Source organism: Echinops telfairi, unplaced genomic scaffold, assembly GCF_000313985.2.
Source record: "Echinops telfairi isolate 266 unplaced genomic scaffold, ASM31398v2 ScPeMD7_7458;HRSCAF=8496, whole genome shotgun sequence".
In the NCBI taxonomy this organism is placed as follows: Eukaryota; Metazoa; Chordata; class Mammalia; order Afrosoricida; family Tenrecidae; genus Echinops; species Echinops telfairi.
This window is the reverse complement of record NW_022111358.1, coordinates 16,456,376-16,463,789: the sequence shown is the minus strand read 5'-3', so window position 1 is coordinate 16,463,789 and position 7,414 is coordinate 16,456,376. Positions and strand designations below refer to the sequence as shown.

The following is a 7,414-nucleotide window of genomic DNA, read 5'->3' as shown; positions in this document are numbered from 1 at the left end:
CCGTCGTCACCACCTTCCCTGTGCTGGACATTGTCACTACCAGAAACAATGTTCCCCATCAGCCCAAATCACTCCAAAAACAGCATCAGGCCTTTTCTCCCTTCTGTCCCCAAAGGCCCACAAAGGGCTCCACGCGGTTCTCATATTTGATGTCAATCAAACCAGGCTGAAAAGCTAATGAGCCCACTACAACCCCAGGCCAAGGAGACCCTTTAAATAGCATCATCTCCCCCACGAACTTTCTGAAGCCCCTTGTGTATGCCAAGGAACAGCTAGCTCACCATCTCCCTCGTTTTTAAAGGGGAGGAGGGCAGCAGAGATGGGAGTCCACGAGAATGCCAGTCACTTGATTTGGGTCCTAGGATCTGACATCCACCATGGGTTGCTAACTGCAAGGTCAGTGGTTCAGAGCCACCCTCAGCTCCAAACGGCGAAGAGGAGGCTTTCTGTTCCCGTAAAGACTGAGAATCTCCAAGACCTTTGTAGACAGGGTCTTTGGAATCACCGGATAGCCGTGAGTATTTGACGTCTAGGAGCCTGGCGGTGTGCCAGTTAAATGTTTGCCTGCTGACCGGGAGGTTGGCAGTTCGAACCCATAAGCCACTCTGGGGAAAAGAGGAGGTGGTCGAGGGTGCTGAGTTTGGGATTGGACCTCTGAATGAGATCCCTCCACGTGCTTCCTAAAGTAGGAGGAGAATTTTTTTTTCCTTTTTTTAAAAAAACATTTTATTAGGAGCTCATACAACTGTTATCGCAATCCATACACATATCAATTGTGTAAAACGCATTTGTACATCATTCTCAAAACATTTTCTCTCCAAAAACTGCACAACTCTCCTTCGAGCCGGAATCGAACCAGCGACCTAAGGATGTCCACCTTGTGTAGCCTACAGTCCTCCGCTCCACCAGCTGAGCTATCGAAGGGTATGAGGAGATTTTTAAAAACACAGTTTCACTGGGACATATTCCACAGATCAGATCATTCAGTAGTTTAATCACACAGGAAGAGTTGTGTCACCGGCACAATTTGAGCACACTTTCTTCTTTCACTTCACTCCTTGTTATTGGCTCCCCATCTCCCCCGCCTCCCCCGCCGGACCCCCGGGGAACCATGAACTCAGTTAGTGTCCCCTTGGAGTCACCCATCCTGGGCTGCATATACCGAAAATCACACAAAAACAAATGCTAACAACCATAACCAAACAGAACACAGAAAAACCTCAATCGAACAGAAAGCAGAAAACATTAAAAAACTAGAACTTCAAAATGGGTCACAAGGGAGCTCAAACGATAGGGTGTTAAGTTTTAACCTACCTGCAACTGCCATCTGATGCCCTCCTCGATAGCCTGGCCAGTGCTCCCTGGGCTGTGTCAGAAGGGACTCCCCAGAGGCTTCAGCCACACATCATTTCCCCTTCACTCTTTCTTTCAACTGAAACAACCTTAAATGGGTCAAAGGGGGGGCCAAATAAGGAGTGACATTTTAAGCTTTCTACATAATCGGCTCTACAACACTCGGTCTGATAGCAAGGCTAGTCACATCCCTGAGAGTGTGAGGGGATTGCCGAATGGCTTGGGTACCGGCCTAGGTCCACACAGGTGTGTTGAGCCCCACTCCTCCCGACCACAGTGGGGATGAGGCCGGGGCCCTCAGCAGCAGTGGAAACTCCACTCCACCAGACCGCACACGCTTGTCCTTAGGCTAATGGTGATGAACTCAAGTTAAGAATTCATTCCTTCCTGAGCCCGGCATCTGCACCTGGACTGGGATCTCTTTCCTGCACCTCCCTCAGGACTCCCCCAGAGCAGATGGAAAACTGGCTGAGAGAGCTCTGGCGGCCTCGCACCTCCCTCCTCCCCACGCCCGGCCTCATCAGACGAGGCTGAACAGAAAGCCGTCCCGGGAGAAGATCGATCGGCTGCTCACCCATCTTCCCCAGGCCCTGGAAGAACACTCAGCGTGGACTTATGCGTTAACAAACAGCTGACGGAGGGGCTTACAAGTGGACGTGCCATGCTTCTGGGTTTTAACACTTGAGGCCGTGCAGCAACAAAAGGGTGAGCAGGGACCCCAGGGACAAAGACAGAGAGGCTCGTTCCTGGTCCCCCAAGCTCTCTCTCGCACACCTCTCCCGTGAGCACACCCAGTGCAGATTGCCCACGTTGGTTGCAGTCTTGACATTGAATGATTTCGTGCTCTGAGAATTGACGTGGGCATCCATGGCCAGCACGGTGAGCAGCCTCCCCAGAGCTGTTTGCGGTGGCCTTGGCTGGTTTTGTTGCCTGTCCCACCCCCCAATTACCTACTTGTTACACACACACACACACACACACACACACACACACACACACTGTTGCCTAGAAACTGAAGGCACTCCTGGTACTTATCCATCTTTCCATTCTCCAGAAGCAGCTTTAGAAAAGGGGCCTCCAGGAAACACGCTTGGGGCCCAAGGGAGGGGGGGGACCAGGCGTGACATGTCCTCCCAAACCGTCCCACCTCATCCCCACTGCCCTCAGTCCCCTCCCCCCGTTGGAAAGCCCCAGCAGGCTCCACTGCAGGGCCCCCACGGGGAACAAGGCCCCCTTTGAAAGTGTGTTTACACTGGGCTGCAGCAGAGGTTTCCATGGCCACGGTCTACCCTGGCTGGCTAGTCTGCCACACAAGGCTTCGCCCTGAACAGGCCCCAGTGTCCGTCCACAACCCATCCCAACCCCCTTCTAGGAAACCCCAACGTTGAAAATCCCCTCCCCTCCCAGGCCCCCCCACAGCTGCTGGAAGTGCTGCTTTGCTGCCAGCTGAAGCCCTGCACGGAAACATCATCCTGGAGAGAAAGGAAGAGAATTACGGCCTCTCCCTCTGGGACTCCCGGAGAAGGGCCCGGCCGACTCCCGGCCCTGCTCTGGGTGCTGGGCAGCGACGCTCCCACTGCCAGGTCCACACCGCCCGCCCGGGCGCTGACCTGTTTATGCCGCAGACTGCTGGTGGGGAGAACTTATTTATGTAATTTATTGTCACCGAGGCCTGCAGTGGGGAGGTGGGGAGGGGAGACCTCCGCCCAGAGGGAGGACAGAGAGGGGTGCTCTTCTGGGCCCCTACCGCCTGAACTCTGCCGGCTGGCCTGGTGCAGAAACCCACCGCCAGGCCACAGGACAAAGGCTTCCGAAGGCGACCATCTCCTAAATCCACACACCCACTCACACACCTCCACGTGCCTCTTCGGCCCTCCCCCCCGGCGAACCCAGGGAGAGCAGATTCTCTGAATAATTCAGCCCTCCAATGGCTCCTTGGTCAGAAGGGCTTCTTCATTTATTTTTCAACTCTCAGGGACCTGCAGTTTGATAACAGGAAGCACTTTCATCCCAAACCGAAGACCAGGTTTCAGGTCCGGAACTATAACGGCCTCCCAAGCCCCTTGTCCAGAATTGAAGGCGAGGCGCCACTCTGCTCCAGGGTTGTCAGAGCACCCCCTCAGGTTCAGCAGGCTGGGGACGCTCCAGGTGACGTGGCCCATAAGCAGGTGGGGACAGGGGGAGGAGAAGTGGCGTGGCCCGGGCTGGTCACCCTTGCAGTGCTGTCAGGAATCCAGTCCGCTTCCCCCAGGGGCAAGCCTACCTGCAGGTTAGAACCGTGTTGTGGTCTGGGACGGTTGCCATGGGTCGGAACGAACTCCGTGACAGCTAACAAGTGGCAGGACAGGACTTGAGAGCTCTCTCTCTCTCCAAACCAACATCCGTTCCAATTTGTGGGAGAAGCACCCACGTGCACGCAGGTGGAGACTGAGGATGCAAGCTTATTCTCGTCCATAATGCTAGGGTCCCTTGGCCTCTAACAATGCCCCGTGCTGGTCCTACCAGCTACTCCACATCTCTGCTCCACAGCCTTCCGGAATCAGCGCCCCTGCCTCTACCAAGGCTTCTACTAAATTCTCTCTCACCCCGTGATAACAGTGCCCAGCTCCCTTCAGGCCAGTGTGGTCTCCACGGTTCCTGAAGAGGAGCCCCATAGCCCCCCTATCACATCCTGTCGGCTCCGACTGTGGAGCAGCACCTTGTGGTGCTCAAAGCTTCACTACACACCTCTCCACTCAACTCAGCAATCCTGGAAGTAGCGAAGCGTGAGGCGTCTGTCCAGGCCAGGCAGGAGAAAGACGGGGCTTCCTCTAGTTTCCATAAAGAACTAGTCTCAGAAACCCACAGAGGCAGTTCTCCTCTGCCACATAGGGTCTCCGTGGGTCAGCGCGGCCTCGAGGGCAGTGAGTTGGGCTATGGTTTGCTGAGGCCGCCCTCCTCTGAGGACTCCCTCACCCCTATTCACGGGGGAGGGCACAGGGCACAGGCCATCATGGTGTACTAGCTGAGGGGCTGCAAACGTTCCTGGGAAAGCCCCACTGTTCCACAGACTTTCTGAAATCCCCTGTGTGTCTTTGTCCCCCTGGCCACCGCTGACTGGGACAGTGGAAGATGGTTCACCCGAAGAAACCACTCTGAATCTCTGCCCGCGAGTCTGAACCACGGTTGGAAATCACTCATCGGGCTCTGATGGCTCCTGGAATGAGGACTGGGGCAGCTGGAGGTGAAGGGTGGACGGTGTCACCGGGCCCGGGGCCACTGCTGCAGTCCCCTGCTGCAGGTGTCCTGGTCAGAGACACCGAGCAGCTGCCTGAATCCAGGCACTGAGAAGCCAGCTGCATTTCCTGCAGGGCTTCAAACCGGTTCATTCCAGTTCAACCCCCTGGGGGAATTGGTCTTTCCACCCCAGATAAAAGGAATCAGATTCTACAGTCTAACAAGATCCCCAGGTGATTCCGATACACTACATTCTTATGCAAGTAAAGAGTTATTTTGCAAATCCCTCAACCACCGCGTGGATTATGCGTGTGATAGGAGTGTGCATGCTATTTAAATACAGTGAACCCTCACCACTTCGCCCTTGACTTCCGCGGCTTCACTCTATCGCAGTTTTTGTGTAACAGCACCCACTGCCTACACCCGCTCCTTCAGAGGAAAAAGACGGCGACCCACCTGTAGAGTACATCCCTTAAGTCATTTCATAGGCTATTGATTACAGTATTTGTAAGAACTATGTATAATAATACTGTATGTGAAATATGTAATACTGTAAACTAGATGCCATAAATAATATAATAAATAATAAATGATAATTGTAACGTCCAAAATGTTTTACTGTATTTTCCCTTTTTCGTTTAATAAATTGGGTAATACGAGTGTAATGGTGACGAAAGGGTGTTTTTTCATGTCCTCTATGCTCTAACTACGAAAATATTTGATTTACAAATAAGGAATCCTACTTCGCAGAATTTCATTTATCACGGTAGGGTCTAGAACCGATTAACTGCGATAAACGAGGGTTCACTGTAGGTGGATTGTATGAGAAAAATACAGGATGCATAACTGAGTCAGCTACAGGCTCTCCTATGGGCTCAAAGTTGGGACAAAATAAAATCCTCCCCTTTGGAACTCGAATGTGGTGAAGGTTAAAAGGGGCAACAAACAAACAAACGCCAGTTGCTATGAAATCTATTCCGACCGTGATGACCCCACACGTTAAAAAGCAAGAGTTCCCTCCGGAGGGGTCTCAAGGTTGTGACATGTGGGGGGAGACTGCCAGGCCTTTCTTCCCAGGCGCCTCTGGGTGCATGCAAGGGGTCAAGCTGTCGACCTTACAGGCTGTGCCACCCAGGGGCTCTGTGGCCGTTACATAATCTGCTGTCAATTTGAGGTTTAAGAGTGAAGGGCTGGAGTTCAGCCTGTCGATCAGATCACAGCCGGATGATCTCATTTAGAGCCGCCTAGGAAATACATAGCTCACTGGAGGCAGGAGACACACTCCCAGGGAGACATTGCCGCAGACGAGACACATGGAGCTACACTAGTGCCCTGAGTTGAACGAGCCACATGGAAAGGGAGACCCCTGCCAGCTCTGAGATGCTTACAATGCCACTGGATCCACAAGACTTCCCACCCACCGGCCTGTGATCAACCTGCATTCGGTGTCATTGCATGTGTTCCATGAGTCTGAAGAGGACTTTATAAATTGGTATCAGACACATGGGCTAATATTGAATTTATGGGCTTGATCAGGACTGGGCTGGGATGTTTTGTTAATGTACAATTACCCTGTACATAAAGCTGTCTCTTATCCACACGAGTCTCCCTGGATGTTTCTCTAGTCTACCCAGACTCACACAGGCTTCTAATTGCTCATCAAGTACATCTTTGCACCTCCACACTCCCTAGCCTCCCTGGCAGTTAGGTTGGGCCATGAGACTAGTTCTGGCAAATGAAATGTGACCCTTCTAGTACCAGCTGTCTGTTCCTTGTCAAACAGTTAAAGCCCAGATGCTGCCAACACCTCTCTCTTCCCTGTCATGGTGACTTTAACTCTCCCAAAGCCACCGGAGGGTGGCCTAGCCCACACCGGACTGTGCCTGAGTTAAAACAAGAACCCTCGACTGTGTCAGGCTCAAAGGCATCAGGATTTGAGAGTGCGGCATAATATCGTGTGGTACAGTCTGGGCTCTCCTCTCTGCACGCACACGGTCTGACCTGCTCCCACGGGCAGGTGCAGGATGCTGCTGCTCTGGGTGCATTTGTTTGGCAGGTGTGTTGGGAGCACTGAGGGCAAATGCTGCAGAAAGTTCAAGGACAAAGTAGTTTAAAAGACAAACAAAACAACTCAAGCTTAAGAAGCTCTAGGGGACAGTTTTACAGGTGTGAAAGCAGGACCTCCCACCTGGTTCCTGGTGAAACTGAGCCTTGAGCAGAGCTAAGCCCCCAGGAAGCAAAGATAGCTTGTCCAGGGGATTCAAGGAGGGGGGCAGCATTCAAGTTCACACCGGCTTCCCCAGCTCCCCTCCTGCCAGCCTGGCGCCTGCTGATAAACACTTTCCTTCCCTGGAACAGAGGGGAGCAGGCATCAAAAAGTCATGAGGGTTATAATGATGGAGTTCTTTCAGAGCGAAGAATCAAGGCAACAATTAGTCCAAAGGGCTGACAGACCATACAAACCACAAGCCTCCACTTGCCCGAGATCAGAGGAACTAGATGGTGCCCTGCTGCCACCAACGACTGCTCTGATAGTGGTCACAGTATAAAGTCATGGACAGAACACAAGAGCAAATGTAGACCCAAATTCAAACTCATAAAAACGATGAGGTTTACTGGTCTCATACAGACTGCAAGAACCCCTGACACTCTGGCCCTTAGACGCCCTTCAAATGTGGAACTGAATAGCCTCCCAAGATCATCTTTCAGACAGACAATAGAGCTAGCATGGGACCAGGATCTTCCATCACGAATGTGCTCCTCAGACCAATTAACCAGACAAACCAAAAGGGCAGCATTCGAGTCCATCCCCCCACCCCCAAACCCCAAAGTACTCAGAAGTCAG

General features: G+C 52.5%; 1 non-coding gene across 1 annotated transcript; it reads right to left on the bottom strand.

Moving 5' to 3' along the window:
* Nucleotides 1-835: 835 nt before the first annotated feature.
* Nucleotides 836-924, bottom strand: TRNAY-GUA. Its single transcript is given in 2 exon segments — nucleotides 836-871; nucleotides 888-924. It is a non-coding gene; the product is annotated as a tRNA-Tyr (tRNA).
* Nucleotides 925-7,414: the final 6,490 nt, after the last annotated feature.